A 19,833-nucleotide genomic window follows, 5' to 3' on the forward strand; every position below is an offset into this window, starting at 1 on the left:
GGGACCCAGATCCCAAGAAGTTAGATCACTTCTGGGTACACAAGACTAACCTTTGTCGAGGAGAAGAACCAAAGGAAGCTGCAGGAGTTTGGACTGTCCCTCTGCCAGTGTGCTGTTGTTGGGTTGGCTTGCAGTGGTGTCTTCATTGCGGAGGAAAGGAGAGAAATTTTTACAGAACTTTCATCATCTTTCAGAATATTTCTCCAAGGGCTTGAACTGAGCTTGCCTCCTGTCCGAAGTCTCAGGGAAACAAAAGACTTCACCACTTCTGTTTGCTTGCTTCTGTAACTTGTTGTTTCAATCGCTACCGAATGAATCTGCAACACGAACGCCAGCGAACGTCGTCGCAATCTGCATCTTAGTCGTGAGCGCTGCTCCGACTTATACACATAGACCGACGCCTTCTGCTGTGCCGTATCGACTCCGAAGCCGACATCATCGCGGAGCCGGTCCTCGACGAAGGTGGCCAAGAACTCATCGAAACCGTGACATCATAAGGAACTGTGGTTTTGGCGCCATCGTAACATCACCTCCTCTCTGGTCAGGAACCAACGCCTCCCCTGCCTGTGCAAGCATTCAGGACACCAACGCATCCTCTCCCCCGAAGCAAGGAACCGACGCTGCATTGCGCCAACAACACCGCATCTCCCCGACGTCGTGAGCTGTCTTTGTTTCGCTTTCCAAGGTACTGTTCTCTGTGGGTCTGTTTTGACTCCGGGCCTGATGCTACTCACCTCGCGGTCAGCGCCGTCGTTTGGGAACTCCTTGACCTTGACGGCGTGATAACTCCCGTTGGGGTTATCAGTTGCTAAAGACTGATTAAGTGAATGACCTATTTTTGAATTACTTTTACTATTGTGAAGTATTAATTGTGATTACAGTTATTGTGGATTTTTGTCGTTTGTGGTCTTGTGATAAGTCTATAATAAGAATACTTATTTGTATACAACCCGGTGTGGTGTCCGTCTGTTGTGTTTTCACTGTATTACTGTATGTGTTCACGAATGCTTAACACACTGCCTCTGAGGTAAGACTGTCTGCTTGTGCCAAGCTACCAAGGGGGTGCGCAGGGGTTATCCAGTAGTGTAATCCCCTTTCCCTGACTTAGAGACAAGGGTCCCTATTTGGACAGAGGTGTATACCATTGCCAACTAGAGACCCCGAGTACTAACAGTTTTCTACCAGTGTAGAGATTTTGTAGGGCCTGGGACTATGGTTGAGCTCATTGACTTTTGGCTTCAGAGGAGTTGTTGGGGAATCTTGTGTAAAAACAGAAATATGGACTTTGATTAAAATTTGTGTGGATGTTAATGTAAGGTTGGTGACTGAGAAAGCGACATTGGTGAAGGTGTGCTAAAGGCAAGAAGTGTGATTAGTCAATCTTGAAAAATTTCTTCGTAATTGAGGTAACAGACGGATACTTTAATTCAAGGTTCGTTTTTCACTGCTGATCAAATTGTGAATACCTTTTGAGAAAGTCAGTCAGCTTGACCTTTTATAATTGTATACCTTAAAGGATGTGAGATCAAACCACCTGCGACTTCTGTGGGTGCCATGTTTTCTTAAAGCCAGGAAAGGTGGCAGATCTTTCACTGTAAAAACAGCAAAACTGTCGAATGCTATGCCTGTCCACCTCCGCATGTTGGAATCAGAACAGGCTTTTAGAAAAGCTCTAAAACCCTGGCTTTTTAAGTAGTCTTAACTTACCCGCGCAACTCCCCCACTGAAGCCGTTATTAGCGCCGGGACACTTCAGCGGAGGTAGCCGTGCACTCCACAAGTCTCAGTTTATTATTATTACCTGCTATAGACATAGCCAGGGTTATCCCACAAGGCAAGATGATCGAACCTGAGGTAAAGTCTCCAAGAGCCACAGTGAAAGAAAACACCTCAGGGTGGTGAGGGCTTCCCCTTTGACCCCCATCTTCTCAAGCCTATTGATTAACACGGAGTGGTTCACTGTATCGAATTCGGCTGAGAGGTCGAGGAGAACCAACGCAGCCTGTCTGCCTGAGTCCACTTGTCTATGGATATCCTCTGTAGCAACCAGTAGGGATGATTCAGTTCTGTGAGATGGCTTGAAACCATGCTGAGCAAGACCCAAGATATTCTGGGTATCAATAAAGGCCAATAATTCCAAATTGAGTGCTTTTTCCAAGATTTTAGCAGGCAATCTATATATCGGTCGGTATCTTTTAGTATCATTAGGGACCAGAGTAGGTTTTTTCAGCAGTGGGCAAATTGATTCCAGCTTCCATTTAGTAGAGTACACATCTGATATTAACATTTGATTAAATAAAATGGTGAGCTGCTCAGCCACCGTTCCTGATATTAAATGCAAGATTGAGGGAGGGCATGGATCAAAAGGAGACCCCGATTTAATAGTTCCAAAAAGACCCACGGCCCTTTCCTGAGAGAAAGGGTTAAAATGATATAGCGATGAGGGGTTGGATTGATTGCCTTGAGAGGGGAGATAGGGCCCAACTGCCTTCTCTAGACAAGATCTATTAGAAAATATAGAAAATTAATCGTAAACCCCTGACATCTTGGATTGGAAATATTCTGCCAAGCTATTACAAAGCTCCTGTGTCGGAGCAATAGGCTGAGAGTTATTATAGTTGGATAGCAATGTGATTGTCTTAAACAATTCTTTCGTAGAGTCTTTGGGCAAGCAGTTTTTCTCTGGAAATATTCAGATTTCTCCACCATAATCCGTTTTTCATACTCAACTAGTGCTGCTTTGTATTGCACTTTTTAACTCTCCTCAAAGCCAATTCTCCATTTTCTTTCCAGTGCTCTACATTTTTGTTTGAGTTTTTTTTAATATCTTTTTATTGAGAAAAAACGAAGAAAAACAATAACAGGTGTCTTCCATAGCGGAGTGTAAAGATGAGAAATATATATACAGGGCCTAATGGATGGAGAACCATCAATAGAAGCCAACTCACAAACTACATCAGGTATGCGGCCGTATGACATTCAGGATAATCAAACCAATGCTAACCACCAACCCCACCTCCCCAGGAAACAGGATAAACATTGAACAGCAGCCAAGAGAATCAGGGAGGGGGGGGGCAGCAGTAAAAAGGTACAAGACTACAGCCGCATCTCGAATACAATAATGAATGATGGCTAATTTATGCAAATAATACCACCTCCAGAACCCATCCACCCAAAACACAAGTTCGCGCCTCAGTAAGACCACCTGTAGCAGGATTTGAAAGGATTTCAAACATATAAACTAAAAACACTAACAAGACGAACACCCCTCCCCCCACCCTGCACCCCTGCATATGGCTAACGCCGGTCCACAACTAGCAGTGTGCCTGTCGCCCCATCTAACTAGGTACTAAAAGTAGAAAAAATGAGGGAGGACACCTCAGTACGGGCCCCCGGTCCCCCCTCCCCCGCCAGAACCAAGAATCCCCCAGGATAAAACCCACAATTCTATTGAGAAGCAATATAGACGAAACAGGGGAAACAGTAAACACCACCCGACCTCCCGTAAAGACAATGCTAGCGAATCCCACTTCAATAAGCCCACGGTGTCATGCCCCAGCAATCAGTCTCATCCTTGACCCTTCCGATCCGTCATGCAAGCCCCTTCCGGACGGACCGTCGTCTCCGCAGGATAGTCAAAAAGCAGAAACAGTTCGATAAAGTTCCTTCCGAGGCGAGGCAGAGTTTTAAAGTCACTGGGAACACCATCGATATCGACGACTTCCCTCACCGCCATGAGCTCCCAATGTCGTTGTCTCTGTGATCGTAGTAAATATGTCGGAGAGGGAAAAAACGCTGTTCCGTCCCGTAGACAGTTCCCACAAAGAGTATCCGGAAAAGAGGCACCAGTTAATCCACACACAGTAATCAATGATGGTGGGCTTGGCAATCCGTAGAGAGCACCGAGTACACAGTCGCCGGCCATCACACTGACATGAAGCTTCGACACCCCTCGTGGCACAGGGCACACTTCCATTGCGAGGACCACCGTGGGTAGTATAGGCCAATCAGGATCTTGCAATGGAGCAGGGTCCGGTCCCACATGCCCATGTTCGTATGTGACCGCTATCATTTTGTGGACGATGGACTCCACATGGGAATGTAATGCCCCGATAGCTGCCAGTACAGTCCGTATCGACGGTTCACACTCAGTCCGTTCCACCACATTTCGTTCCTAGTCAACCATAATTGCGTCCCCCAGAGGCACGGTCATCCCCGTGGGAACTGGAAAATTGGGACGGACTGTCGCGGAGGGAGACTCAGGGAGTACCGAGGCCACAATCCACACTCCGCTACTGCAACTGGAACCCAGCTGGGCCAGTACTCGAGTCCCCGGCTCACAAGGTGGTGTAGGCCCCAAACTGAAACTCGACATAACTCCGTCCACCAAGCAGGTAAAAGTCCTGGGATCGCTCCAAAGTACAACACAGCAGTTCACACGCCCGGAGGCAGGGTGTAAATTCAGGATTAGTAGCAGGATCATCCAGCGGGGGACGGAGGTCGGCAGAGCCGGGAGCCTAAGCGGCCATCTTGGTTGCTAGCATAGGTCCTCCCTCCTTTGTTTGAGTTTTTGCAACTCTAGGGAGTACCATGGAGCAGTACAAATTTTCCGAAAACATTTAGTAATTTATGGCAGTGCACTCTTAGGGGATGTCGAGTCTAGCCAATTATTGAAATTATCAGTCACAACCTCAATATTACCATTAAGGTCTGATTTTTGTTGATTCAGTACCTGATCAAAAGCTCTGCCATCCAATTTCTGCCAAAGACGTTTATTAATAATCTTCAAGGAATAAGAGATGCCAATACCTTTAGTGGTGATATTCAGGTTAAAACAGACCGCATAGTGGTTTGTCCAGGCCAGGGAAATTACTTTATCAAATCATACCTCTGGATTACTCGTAAAAAATCCAACCAAAGTGTGGTTGGCTATATGGGTGGACTGATTCACTAATTGATCCCAATCAATTCTCTTTAAACAATCGTGCAGATGAGCTTAATCTGGGCATTCTACATTTTTTTAATGGAAGTTAAAAACTACTAATAGAGTAAAGTTAGTGAACTCAAAGTGGATAGCTGAAATAAAACACCTGTGAGGGCTAGGCGGGCGATAGACTAGTTCCCCAGTAAAGATAGAAGCTTCATTGAAACTGAAAGAGCACAGCAAGGTTTCATTGCGCAAGAGAGGGGCAGGACTAAAGGAGAATTTAAAGTGATTACAATAAATTACTGCAGTTCCCCCACCCCATCCGTCTTGTCTATCTACTCGATACTTTGTATCCTTCTGGTATAGCAGTTTCCAAATCTCGGTCAGATGAAGTATCCAACCAAGTTTCAGTAAGAAACACCTGATTGGGTGAATGAAAAGATACAAACTCTGTGAATTCCTTGTTCTTCCTTACCAATGATCTGACATTCAAACGTATAAAGCGGGGGGGGGTTAGTACGACTCCCCAGGGGAGTTGTGGGTAATGAGTAACTGGTGTCGACTCTGTCTGAACCAAGTTATCCTTAAGAACCAGGCACAGGAATAACCCACATTTGGGGCATTTAAAAGAGCTAGCGGTCCTGTTGCAATCAAAATGCTCACAGTGCTTAAACTTAACTGCACTGACCAATGACCAGAAGTTCCTGTTTAGTGTACGAGCTCAAACGGCCAAGGGTCCTGGCGCTTGGCGTGGACCGGGTACGGATGGACACAGATGGGCTTGCCTTTGATACGCCTTTGGCACACCAGCAGCACGCTCGCTGCGCGTGTCCGCATGGTCATCCAGTAGGCCAGCCTGTGGTCGTGACTGTGGGAGTGACCTGACCATGCAAATGTCAAAACGCCAGAAGGCGGTGAAAACGAGAGGCCAAAGAAAAACACATACTGGGGTCCAGCAAATCCCTCCTCCGCCCTACAGGCTCCCCTACAGGTGATAATGTTGGTTCTGTTGAGTATACCAGACAGAGCCAACATTACTACTTATGTTCACACGCAGGTTCTGAGGGGCACTGGGTTACCCCATTAAACTAGATGTGTCCCCTACAGGTGAGGCTACTGGTAAATGAAGACAAATTAACACAAGCGTGTGAAATTTAAAACCAGAAAGACTACCTCCTAAGGGTTCCACCTTCACTGCGCAACATCCCTACCACGGAGAGCCAAGGGGAGGGAGGTTATCCAGCCGAGGTGCGGGGGTACCTGCAGTACTAGGATACCAGTGGTAACTGAGAGTACCCGTTACAGATCAGTCCAGCAGTCAAAACGGGAACATCCCAAGACTGCCACAGAGCTCAGGAAAATAAACTCAGGGGCTTATTTACAAGGCCCTTGCGCCACTTTTGCGACCCTTTTAACATTGGAAAATCGACGCAAAAGTGGGGCAGGGGGCTTGTAAATAAGCCCCTCAGTCACTATTTAGGAGAGGGTAGAGGATAGGATTTATTCAATACAAGTGCCATACCTGGGGTAGTTGTAAGGATTACTGGGTATATTTCTTTCAGGGCAGACGTGTCACATTGAAGTGTCTGCAGCACAACCGCGGTGGTGCTTGTTGTCGCAAACAAGGCCAAGGTAGGTAGAATGTTTGTTTAAGAGGGAACCGCTGCAGCCCCCGCCCGCTATGCAAACTGACTGCTCATTCACCTGACCACTTCCAGGCGAAGAGACGCCTGCGGGCGGTGAGTTCTGTGACATGTGGCGCCGCGGGACACTCGGCGACATGAGAAAGGGAAACAAAAAGCAGCACGCAGCGCGGCTCGTGCATGACGCCATAACCGGCGGGGCCACATGCAAGATACCTTGTGGAGATACGTCTGGGGCGTGAGGAGGGGCGCGAGGTGAGAGGGAAGGGCGCCGCTGAGGCGACGCGCGCGGGTTCTCTGGAAGCAAGGCGAAGGGGGCACGCGACGAGGTGAAATACTGGAAGCTTCTTGTGGTAAACGAGGGGTCATGTAGGACGCAACATTTTAAAAGTCAATGAAAGGACGTCTGTTGTTGAGTTCCAAATATTGGTGCAAGAGCGAGTGCTGGGGACTAGAGGAGAAAACGTCTTACGAAGGGCACGGTGAGTTCATACACAGGATGTAGGTAGTCAGTCCACAGCACAGGCACAGTGCATTGAGTCCCTATGCTGATCTTCTGAAATTCCTTTGAAAGGCACAGTGAATGCATAGGGAACAGTAAGACAGAATGTGCAGCATGCTAACACCAAATGCAGGGCGCAGTGAACCTTGATGCATCACACAGTTAGCCCACATGCATTGCACAATCCATATGCAGCACAGGGAGCGACCGTATTCAGAGCATAGGGAGCTTATTAATATTCAGGGTACAGTGTGGCCATGAGCAGAGCATGGGAGTTGGTTCAGATTTGGGGTACACTGTGTCCATGTGCAGATCATGGGAGCTTGTCTGTATTCGAGGCACAGAATGTCCATGTGCTGAGCATGGGAGTTTGTTCATATTCGCGGTACAGTGCGTCCATGTGCAGAGCATGGGAGTTTGTTCATATTCTGGGTACAGTGTGTCCATGTGCATAGCAGGGTAGTTTGTACATATTCTGGGTACAGGGCATCCATGTGCAGAGCAATGGCGTTTGTTCACATTCGGGGTACAGTGTGTCCATTAGCTGAGCATGGGAGTTTGTTCATATTCGGGGTACCGTGCGTCCATGTGCAGAGCATGGGAGTTTGCCCATATACGGGGTACAGTGCTTCCATTTGCAGAGCATAGGAGTTTGTTCATATTCGGGGTACAGTGTGTCCATGTGCAGAGCATGGGAGTTTGTTCATATTCGCGGTACAGTGCGTCCATGTGCAGAGCATGGGAGTTTGTCTGTATTTGGGGCACAGAATGTCCATGTGCTGAGCATGGGAGTTTGTTCATATTCGTAGTACAGTGTGTCCATGTGCAGAGCATGGGAGTTTGTTCATATTCTGGGTACAGAGTGTCCATGTGCAGAGCATGGGAGTTTGTCTGTATTCGGGGCACAGAATGTCCATGTGCTGAGCATGGGAGTTTGTTCATATTCTGGGTACAGTGTGTCCATGTGCATAGCAGGGTAGTTTGTACATATTCTGGGTACAGGGCGTCCATGTGCAGAGCATGGGAGTTTGTTCATATTCGGGGTACAGAGTGTCCCTCTGCAGAGCATGGGAGTTTGTTCATATTCTGGGTACAGTGTGTCCATGTGCATAGCAGGGTAGTTTGTACATATTCTGGGTACAGAGCGTCCATGTGCAGAGCATGGGAGTTTGTTCATATTCGGGGTACAGTGTGCCCATGTGCAGAGCATGGGAGTTTGTCTGTATTCGGGGCACAGAATGTCCATGTGCTGAGCAGGGTAGTTTGTTCATATTCTGGCTACAGTGTGTCCATGTGCATAGCAGGGTAGTTTGTACATATTCTGGGTACAGTGTGTCCATGTGCAGAGCATGGGAGTTTGTTCATATTCTGGGTACAGTGTGTCCATGTGCATAGCAGGGTAGTTTGTACATATTCTGGGTACAGTGTGTCCATGTGCAGAGCATGGGAGTTTGTTCATATTCATGGTACAGAGTGTCCATGTGCAGAGCATGGGAGTTTGTTCATATTCTGGGTACAGTGTATCCATGTGCATAGCAGGGTAGTTTGTTCATATTCTGGGTACAGTGTGTCCATGTGCAGAGCATGGAGGTTGGTTCATATTTGTGGTACAGTGTGTCCATGTGCATAGCAGGGTAGTTTGTTCATATTCTGGCTACAGTGTGTCCATGTGCAGAGCATGGGAGATTGTTCATATTCTGGGTACAGTGTGTCCATGTGCAGAGCATGGGAGTTTGTTCATATTCTGGGTACAGTGTGTCCATGTGCAGAGCATGGGAGTTTGTTCATATTTGGGGGACAGAGCGTCCATGTGCAGAGCATGGGAGTTTGTCTGTATTTGGGGTACAGAGTGTTCATGTGCAGAGCAAGTGAGTGTGCTTATATTTGGGGTACAGAGCGTCCATGTGCTGAGTATGGGAGTTTGTTCATATTCGGGGTACAGAGAGTCCATGTGCAGAGCAACAGAGTTTGCTCATCTTCGGAGTACAGTGCATCCATGTGCAGAGCAATGGAGTTTGTTCATATTCGGGGTACAGTTGTCCGCTAGCTGAGCATGGGAGTTTGTTCCTATTCGGGGTACAGTATGTCCATGTGCATAGCATGGGAGTTGTTCATATTTGGGGAACAGAGCGTCCATGTGCAGAGCATGGGAGTTTGTCTGTATTTAGGGTACAGAGTGTTCATGTGCAGAGCCAGTGAGTGTGCTTATATTTGGGGTAGAGAGCGTCCATGTGATGAGTATGGGAGTTTGTTCATATTAGGGGTACAGAGAGTCCATGGGCAGAGCAACAGAGTTTGCTCATCTTCGGGGTACAGTGCATCCATGTGCAGAGCAATGGCGTTTGTTCACATTCGGGGTACAGTGTGTCCATTAGCTGAGCATGGGAGTTTGTTCATATTCGGGGTACCGTGCGTCCATGTGCAGAGCATGGGAGTTTGCCCATATACGGGGTACAGTGCTTCCATTTGCAGAGCATAGGAGTTTGTTCATATTCGGGGTACAGTGTGTCCATGTGAAGAGCATGGGAGCTTGTTCATATTCTGGGTGCAGAGTGTCCATGTGTAGAGCACCTGAGTTTGTTCATCTTCAGGATACAGTGCGTCCATGTGCAGAGCATAGGAGTTTGTTCATATTTGGGGTTCAGTGTGTCCATGTGAAGAGCATGGGAGTTAATTCATATTCGGGGTACAGGGTGTCCCTCTGCAGAGCATGGGGAGTTTGTTCATATGCAGGGTACAGAGCGTCCATGTGCTGAGCATGGGAGTTTGCTCATATTCGGAGTACAGTGCGTCCATGTGCAGAGCAAGGGAGTTTGTTCATATTCGGGGTAAAGTGTGTCCATGTATTGCGCGTGGGAGTTTGCTCATATTCGGAGTACAGTGCGTCCATGTGCAGAGCATGGGAGTTTGTTCCTATTCGGGGTACAGTGTGTCCATGTACTGCGCATGGGAGTTTGTTCATATTCAGGATATAGTGCGAACGTGTGCAGAGCATGGGAGCTTGTTCATATTCTGGGTGCAGAGTGTCCATGTGTAGAGCACCTGAGTTTGTTCATCTTCAGGATACAGTGCGTCCATGTGCAGAGCAGCCGCGGCCCGTGGAGGGAGTTGCGGTTGGGCAGGAAGGTGGGGCGGGGCATGGGCAGGGTGGGGGCATGATGAAAATGGCATATGGATATTTGGAGGTAAGTAAACAATTTAATTAATAAAACAAATTTCATAGCGTGCCCTGCATCGCAAGATGCGATGCCGCGCACACTACAAAATACGTTTTATTAATTAAATTATTTACTTACCTCCAAATATCGTATGCCGGTTTTTATCACCCCCCACCCTGCCCCTCCCCCGCCTCGCCTCCCTGCCCCACGCAACACCCTCCACGGGCCACAGCTGGTGCAGAGCATAGGAGTTTGTTCATATTCGAGGTACAGTGTGTCCATGTGAAGAGCATGGGAGTTTGTTCTTATTCGGGGTACAGTGCTTCCATATGCACAGCATGGGAGTTCATTCATATTCGGGGTACAGAGTGTCCCTCTGCAGAGCATGGGAGTTTGTTCTAATGCAGGGTACAGTGTGTCCATGTGCTGAGCATGGGGGTTTGTTCATATTCAGGGTACAGTGCGTCCATGTGCAGAGCAAGGGAGTTTGTTCATATTCGGGGTAAAGTGTGTCCATGTATTGCGCGTGGGAGTTTGTTCATATTCGGGCTACAGTGCGTACGTGTGCAGAGCATGGGAGGTTGTTCCTATTCGGGGTGCAGTGCATCCATGTGCAGAGCAAGGGAGTTTGTTCATATTCGGGGTACAGTGTGTCCATGTACTGCGCATGGGAGTTTGTTCATATTCGGGATATAGTGCATACGTGTGCAGAGCAATGGAGTTTGTTCATATTCTGGGTACAGTGGGGCAGATTTATGAAGGCCTTGCGCCGCCGGTGCGTCACTTTTTCCCATGTTAAAAATGACGCACCGGCGGCGCAAGGCCTTCATAAATCTGCCCCCGTGTGTCCATGTGCAGAGCATGGGAGTTTATTCATATTCGGGGTACAGAGTGTCTATGTGCAGAGCATGGAGGTTGGTTCATATTCGCGGTACAGTGTGTCCATGTGCAGAGCATGGGAGTTTGTTCACATTCACGGTACAAATTGACCCTCTGCAGAGCATAGGGAGTTTGTTCGTATGCAGAGTACCATGCGTCTATGTGCAGAGCATGGGAGTTCATTCATATTCGGAGTACAGAGTGTCCCTCTGCAGAGCTTTGGGAGTTTGTTCGTATGCAGGGTACAGTGCGTCCATGTGCAGAGCATGGGAGTTTGTTCTTATTCAGGGTACAGAGTATCCATGTGCAGAGCATGGGAGTTTGTTCATCTTCGGGTTACAATGCGTCCATGTGCACAGCATGGGAGTTCATTCATATTTGGGGTACAGAGTGTCCCTCTGCAGAGCTTGGGGAGTTTGTTCGTATGCAGGGTACACTGTGTCCATGTGCAGAGCATGGTGAGTTGACATTCAAGTTACGGCATGCCTAAACCTATGACATTATGCAATTTTGTACAAGATTCCATACTATGCGGCCTGTATTGGCTTGCAATTACACCTAGAGTCAATCTCAAATCATATTATCTGCCCTGCGAAGCCGGCCTCTGCTTGAAACTCCCTGTCACTTGATAATAGAGCAACACCAATCCTTCTTAACTTTAGGAGATGCCTAAGACCCCATCTTTTCTGTCTCTTCTGAAAGTATTGAATCTCCTCATCAATGATCGTTCATGTATCTGTGTTTATCTAACAATTAACTGATACAAAACTGAGCCTGATTGTGAGTTTGGTGGATGAGTGCTTCATCACAAATGTGGAGGCTGTCACATCCGCTTTATTACAAGTGCATTATACCCTATGTTTGCTCTCATGTGTTATTTGTAAACCGCTCTAATACAGTTTTACTGCAGGACTACTATCTAACACTGCTAAATAAATAATTAGAGCATATGACGAGGTTAGATGCCCCATCACCCTGACCATCGGAAGGTGTGCAGATGTCAGCAGATACCTTTTTCTTAAGTATATTCCGTCTACAATGGATCTTTTTTTATTACTGCAGGTGCTAAGCTGGCCATCTAGAATCCATCTATTTTGTAGAAAGTCTAGGGCCAATCTCTATTCCCTGGTAGTCAAGTACGTAACCCAGTTCTAATCACTGACCAGGAACCCTTGATGGTTCTGCAAGGTCTCTTCCACATCTAGATGAGGCACAAACGGTACATGGATAACATGACCCCAAGGTGTATGTTCCATGATAGCCCTTGTCTTTTCCTGGCTAAACTATGAAAATGACGTAAGTGTCCCCAAATATTTTTTCATGCCCCTCCCTGAAGTAAACCCACATCCACATTACAGTGGCCCAGAATAGCCTCCCCCTCCCCCGCCCGTCCATCAGAATTACTGATAACGGAGGCCAGCTGATTATAGGCGTTCCATGTTTCGTGGGAGTAGCTTGCAGGAGCTGTCACTTTCCGTACCGAATAGTGCAGTTTTCTTCAAAGTCTGCAGGTGAAATACCCCAGATATGTGGTGTTCATGCAAATATTGGAATTCTGAGGGGTCCAGTAATCTCTTTTCACAACTGAATACAAGGCTGCATGTTCATTTCCATCGCTGGATTCTTTTTCACTACAGAACCTCCCTGAGCACATTCTTCCCGTAATGGAATGACACAGAGCCCTTTCCATTGCCGATTGCAGGGGTGCAGGTTGGTTGCATCAAATACCTTGCGAAACTGGATACAATGTGGTTGTTCTTTGCGACTGGAAAGTACCTTTTTGCGCTTCTCTGTGCAGAGTCCAGAGCGCTGCAGCCCCATAAAGACCCGCCCGAAAGATATTGATTCACTGGTGCACTTCGGTTATTTGTACCAAATGACGTAATTGTGCTCCCTGGTCACTCAGCGCGAGAGCGCACTGCCCGTATGTGGCTGGTGGACATGTCATTGTGTGTGCCCGGGGAGAGGCTGCGCGCTGGTGCACGACCCTCATTTGTACAGGTGTCAGGTGGTGAACATTTCATAGCATGTGCCGGGCACAGGCAGAGCACGGGCGCCCTGCCTTTATTTGTGCGTATGCCCGAGTACAAGCAGCACCCCGCCTTTATTTGTGCCCAGGTACAGGCAGGGGAATAGCTTGATCAGTAAGATGGGGGGGGGGGGGGGGGGGGGGGGGGTGTCCTTCAGATTTCTCAAAAATCAGGCTGGCTTATCAGGCTGTTTGAGAGGGAATGGAGAGGAAGGCAGATTGATAGGAATACAAAGTTGGAGAAAAACAATATTTTGTAAAATAACCACCATTTTGAGGTTTTTCAAAACAGATATGAGAGTTCTGCCCTCAGTTCCACTTGTTTCCCTCGTTTTTTGTGCCTTTCTGCCCTCTGTTCCACTCGTTTTTCCCTCGTTTTTTTGGTGCCCTTGAGCCCTCTCGTTTTTTTGTGCCCTTCTGCCCTCTGAGCCACTCTTTTTCCCCTCATTTTTGTGCCTTTTTGCCCTCTGCCCTCTTTTTGCCCTCTGTCCCACTCGTTTTTCCCTCGCTTTTTGTGCCTTTCTGTCCTCTGTTCCACTCGTTTTCCCCTAATTTTTTGGGGCCTTTCTGCCCTCTGTTCCACTCGTTTTTCCCTAGTTTTTTGTGAGTTTCTGCCCTCTGTTCCACTCATTTTTCCCTCTTTTTTTGTGCTTTTCTGCCCTCTGTTCTACTCGTTTTTCCCTCGTTTTTTGTGCCTTTCTGCCCTCTGTGCCACTCGTTTTACCCTCGATTTTTGTGCCCCTTTTTCCTCCTGTTACCTTCGTTGTCCCTCACCGCCCTCGCCGCTGCGTCCCCTGCGGCCCGCCCCCGACTGTCCACTGCCCATTCGCTGCCCCACCTCCCGCCTCCCAGCTTCTCCACCCTCCCACCTCCCCATATATGCCAGCCGCGCCGCTGGTGCGCAGAAGCGTGCCTAAGCCGAGCCCGTCTGCGCCCGTCCGCGCCTGGACCGCACCCAGCGCCAGAACCCCTGGCCCCGGCACCCGCCACGACGACCGCCGCCACTACGACGCCAGCACTCTGCACGCTCTGAACTCCGGACGGAGCTACGCCTGCTTCAATGCCGCCCCGAAACGCACACACGGCCTCTTCACCTGCCGGAATTGCAGCTACACCAGCCTCAGAGCCGACGAACCACCCGCCAAGAAAGACCCCAACCACCTCTGATGCATACTACTGAACACCCGCTCCACACGCAAGCATGCCGTCGAGCTCTGGGACCTGCTCGACACAACATCCCCAGATGTCGCCTTCCTGACAAAGACCTGGTTTAACGTCTCCTCCTCACTCGACATCGCCATAGTGTTGGACCTAGGGACTCCAGGTCACATAGGGTAGCCTGGCACAGAGTGGAAAGGCCCAATCCAGAGGTCAAAGTGTTAAGTCTGCATCACACCCTAAAAGTAACTCAGTGTCCATCCTCCAGAAAAGAAAGAGACTACACCAATTTTAGAAAAATACGATTTGCTTTATAAAAGTTCTCTTGGTAGGTTCAACATTCAGAGTAATCAATTTCACTCCATCTACTCTTCTCTTACATCCATGAGGTTTTAAATTTACATTCTTAACATTGTTTTATACAGTAGTAAACTTTCCAGTACTTATTCTTACGATTTTCTTTTTCTTGCTACAAATTTCACAGTTCAGTTAAGTTGTGCAATTACATTTACAATTTTAAAAGTTGAAGCTGTCAAGTACTTTACCCAAGTGAATCAGGACCATTAATTTGCTTGATGTCACAATAAGTCAGCAAACCCTTCCCCACTGGGATACATGAAGGCTAATCCAATCAGCTGTTTGATTGAAAGAAATAGGCAAGTTATACCAACATTTAATTCTGTCTTATATATGCCCCACTGATATTTCCCTTTTTGGTCTGTCTGTTTAACCTCTTGCCTCAGCCCTCTTGCCCTTTTCTCAAATGGCTGTGATACAATGGACTGTTATGACCCTTCCCACAAAAGTTACCCTAGCTCAAGTATCACTGGGTCAAGCTGGTACAGCCTTCTGGGGAATCTTTGCTGGCAACGTCTACGCTCTGGTCCCTGTCAACCCAGCCGGTTTAATACTTACTATCTCTCTGGTCTGCCGGCGGTTATGGGCCAGTCACGTTAGCTCCTGCTGCCTCCACCCACTCTCCCAGCTTACTTGGAAATTTTAGGGCTGCCTTCGAGTCCTGTCCACTGCCCTTGATCAGCGGCTGCCTCCGCTAGGCTAGGTAAATCTGCTTTCCTCCTTGCTGCTGTTCGGGGAAGGGGGGGAGGGGTCCGGCGTTCTTCACTGCGTTGCTTACAGCGGCGTTTCACCACACTTCTGGGATCCTTCTCCCGCCGGCTCATCCTGCAGCAGGCTCCGCCTTTTCTCCACCTCCTTCACCCTCGGTCGGCCTCCTCCGAGGTCGCGGCTGGCTTCTCCCGCCTTGACTTCGCCTTCGCCCAGCCTCCTTTCAGGTCGTCACGCCTAACACAGCGTTACCACAGTTCCGGAAACAACAGCTGGCTGCCTCCGCCTGTGCCGTCACCTCCGCACTCGCTACGGGACTCTCCCGCCTCCGCCGCTTGACAACAGGGCCTGCTTGGCTTTCCCCTCAGCCACTCCGGAGGAAGCACCACCTAGTAGGCACACTTCCGCGCAGATGGGATCCACAGCAGATGCCGGGGAACCTCGCTCAACGCTCCAGGTCCTCCCACACAGTGAGTTTCTCTACGATCTCGGGAACTCCTGCTCCTCGCTTTCCTAGGCCCGTTTTTCACTGCGCACTGAAGTTAACTTAGTTGCGCTGGTCACACGCAGGTAGTCAGAAGTAATTCCGTGTTAGAAGGGCTGGGTCAAGTAACAGGGGGAGACGTCGTTTAAGTAGGCAGCAGATCCAAGGAACGATCTTCCTTCACTCAATGCGCCACTCTCCCCACAACTCTGCCTCACTCCTTCCACGACCAGGTACCAAAACCAACTCTCTGGTCACTACAAAATGGCTGCCCTGTCCCTGGCCTTATATAGGCTGACCCCAGGCTGCCAGAACCAGCTGGAAGGTTCTAGAGTCTCCCTATGTTGTTCTAAGGCCCTTTCCCAGAGGTATTCAGTTATGGCAGTTACTGGCCACCATTTTGTGTAGCTAAACTTGCCCTAGAAAAGGAGGGATTACAGGGCCTATGAGAAACTGTAGGGTCAAGGAGTACCTAACCCCCCTGGACAACACCTAAAAATTCCAGTGGACATAAAAAAATGAAAGGATTGAGGGGCAAAAAGGGGACAAAAATTAAATAAACAATAGGAGGGACCACCCAAAGGCTGACAGGTCTAACACATAGCCATCCCAGACGGCTACAAGATCACCCGCAGAGACCACAAAAACGGAGTCAGAGGAGGAATCGCCATCGTCCACAAGAACGGGAAACAACCTTTACAACGCAACTTTTACAACACACTACCATTACAACAAAACTTTTACAACGCAACATCCATTACATCGCATGCCATTACAACACAACCATTACAACGCATGATACTATAACGCATACCACTACAACGCATAAGATTACAACGCATAACATTACAACGCATACCATTACAATGCATAACATTACAACGCATAGTACCCTTACACTATCCAACACTTACCCTTCTGTTGCACCCCCTTGAGTTAGAATAGTAATTTGTACCCCTACACTATCCAACACTTACCCTACTGTTGCATCCCCCTGGAGTTAGAATAGTAATTTTTACCCCTACACTATCCAACACTTACCCTACTGTTGCACCCCCCTGTAGTTAGAATAGTAATTTTTACCCCTTCACTATCCAATACTTACCATACATGCAATGTAATGTTATGCGTTGTAATGGTATGCTTTGTAAAAGTAGTATGCGTTGTAATGGAATGCGTTGTAAAGGTAATTTTTAAAAATTCGTTATAATGGCATGGGTTGTAATGGAATGCCCTGTAATGGATGTTACGTTGTAAAAAATGCGTTGTAAAGGTATGCGTTGTAAAAGTATGCGTTGTAACTTCATACATCCACAAGAACAGCACCACGGTCTCGACTAGCACCGACGAAGTGCTCAGCACCGCCGAACACATGCATTTCCACATCCACACAGACCCTAATTCTACCCTCAGAGGCACCCTCATCTACCGACCCCCCTTACCCCGCGGCCAGACTCCATTGCCGACTTGATCAGCACGCACGCCCTGACCTCCACCGACTTCATCCTCCTCAGAGACCTGAACTTTCACCTTGAAAACAACAACGACAACAACTCCACAACCCTGATCGATAACGTCGCCAACCTCGGACTGAAGCAACTAGTCACTACGCCCACCCACTCCGCCGGCCACACGCTCGACCCATTCTTCTCCTCAAGCCCGTACATCTCCATCAGCCACACCACCAAACTCCTCTGGACCGACCTCCGCTGCATCCACTTCGCCTTCTAGAAACTCACCACACACCACCGCACCCAACAGACTCCCCGCCACTGCTGGAGCAAAATCACCAAAGACCAACTACACGCAAACCTCGCTCTCAGCCCACCCACCGAACCCTCCAACACCGATGACGCTGCCCACAGCCTCAGGCGCTGGATCGAGAACTGCGCCAACACCCACGCCTGCTGAAGAAACCCCCCCCACAGAGACAACAGCAAGAGGGTCAGCTGGTTCACCCCAGAACTCCAAGCCTCCAAGCAAGCCTGATGGAAACTAGAGAAGAAATGGTACAGTGAACAAACTCCGGACAGCCACGCAGCACACAAAGACGCCATCCGCAACCACCACCACCTCATCAGGGCGGCCAAAAGGACCCCCTTCAAAGAACGCCTCGACAACAACGCACACAATAGCAAGGAGCTCTTCAACATCGGAAAGGAACTCTCCAACCCCAGCTCCAACACCAACAACATCCCGCCGTCGCAAGCACCTGTGCGACTCCCTCGCCACCTTCTTCCACTGCAAGATAGCAGACATCCACAACAGCTTCAACACCCAGACAGCCCCAACAGACTCTCCATACACCATCGACCACGACCCCTTGCTAGCCTGGGCCAGCGTGAGCATCGATGACACCTTCAAGACCATGCGCTCAATCCACTCCGGCTCTCCGTCAGACCCATTCCCGCACCACGTCTTCAACAGAGCAAGCAGCACCATCGCACCCCACCTGCGCAACGTCATCAATCTCTCCCTTGAGACCGCGACCTTCCCAGAGATCTGGAAACACGCTGAGATCAACGCCCTACTCAAAAAACCTAAGGCAGACCCAAGAGACCTCAAGAACTTCCGGCCCATATCTCTGCTCCCCTTCTCAGCCAAGGTCATCCAGAAAACCGTCAACAGACAGCTAACCCAATACCTCGAAGAGAGAAGAATCCTGGACCCTTCCCAGTCAGGGTTCCGCAGCAACCACAGCACTGAGACTGCCCTCATCGTCGCCACCGACGACATCAGGACCCTGCTAGACAACGGCGAGAACGCAGCATTCATCCTCCTAGACCTCTCTGCCGCCTTCGACACCGTCTGCCACCGCACACTACTCGCACGCCTCCACGCCGCAGGGATCCGAGACAAGGCTCTGGATTGGACCACCTCCTTCCTATCTGGCAGAACCCAGAGCATCCGCCTCCCCCATTCTGTTCCAAAGCCACCGAGATCATCTGCGGCGTACCCCAGAGATCCTCCCTCAGCCCGACGCTCGCACACGTAGTACGACCTCAACATAATCTCCTACGCCAGCGACACTCAGCTGATCCTCTCCCTCACAAAGGACCTCATCCCAGCCAAAGCCAACCTCCACGAAGGAATGAAGGCCGTCGCCGACTGGATGAAGACCAGCCGTCTGAAGCTGAACTCGGACAAGACGGAGGTCCTCATCCTCGGCTCCAACCCTTCAGTCTGGGACAACTCCTGGTGACCGACGGCACTGGGGGCAGCCCCGACACCCACCGACCACGCACGCAACCTGGAAATCATCTTCGACTCACCGCTCTCAATGACCAAGCAAGTCAACGCCGTCTCCTCCTCCTGCTTCAATACCCTCTGCATGCTCCGCAAGATCTACAGATGGATCCCGACAGATACAAGAAAGACAGTCACCTAGGCCCTCGTCAGCAGCAGACTCGACTACGGAAACGCTTTCTATGCGGGAGCCCCAACCAAGCTCATCAAATGACTACAACGCATCCAAAACACCTCGGCACTACCTATCCTCGATGTACCATGCCACGGCCATATCACCCCCCACCTGAGAAACCTGCACTGGCTCCCCGTCAACAAGAGGATCACCTTCAAGCTCCTCACCCACGCACACGAGGCACTCCACAACGCCGGACCAGCCTACCTCAACAGACGGCTCTCCTTCTACATCCCCAACCGCCAGCTCCGCTCCGCTGACCTCTAACTCCCCACCGTCCCGCGCATCCGAAGAACAACCACCGGTGGGATATCCTTCTCCCACCTCGCCGCAAAGACATGGAACACCCTCCCACTGAGCCTACGACAAACCCAACACCTGCTGACCTTCAGGAGGATACTCCAGATCTGGCTGTTCGATCAGTAGCGCCCCCCCCAGCGCCTTGAGACCCTCGCGGGTATGTGGTGCGCTTTACAAATGATTGATTGATTGATTGAGTGTATGTTTTTGTCAGTGCATCCATGTCAAAATTCTAGGTGAAATCCTATAGGCACTTCAACATGCCTGA

General features: G+C 49.3%; 1 long non-coding RNA gene across 1 annotated transcript in view; it reads left to right on the forward strand.

Annotated features, from left to right (window-relative positions):
- Positions 1-6,733: 6,733 nt before the first annotated feature.
- Positions 6,734-19,833, forward strand: part of LOC144755676 (uncharacterized) — a 170,151-nt gene continuing 157,051 nt past the window's right edge. Inside the window, exon 1 of the long non-coding RNA XR_013594950.1 lies at positions 6,734-6,807. This is a non-coding gene — a long non-coding RNA (uncharacterized LOC144755676). The remainder of the gene's footprint in view (positions 6,808-19,833) is intronic.

The sequence above is a fragment of the Lissotriton helveticus genome, chromosome 5_1 (assembly GCF_964261635.1).
Source record: "Lissotriton helveticus chromosome 5_1, aLisHel1.1, whole genome shotgun sequence".
In the NCBI taxonomy this organism is placed as follows: Eukaryota; Metazoa; Chordata; class Amphibia; order Caudata; family Salamandridae; genus Lissotriton; species Lissotriton helveticus.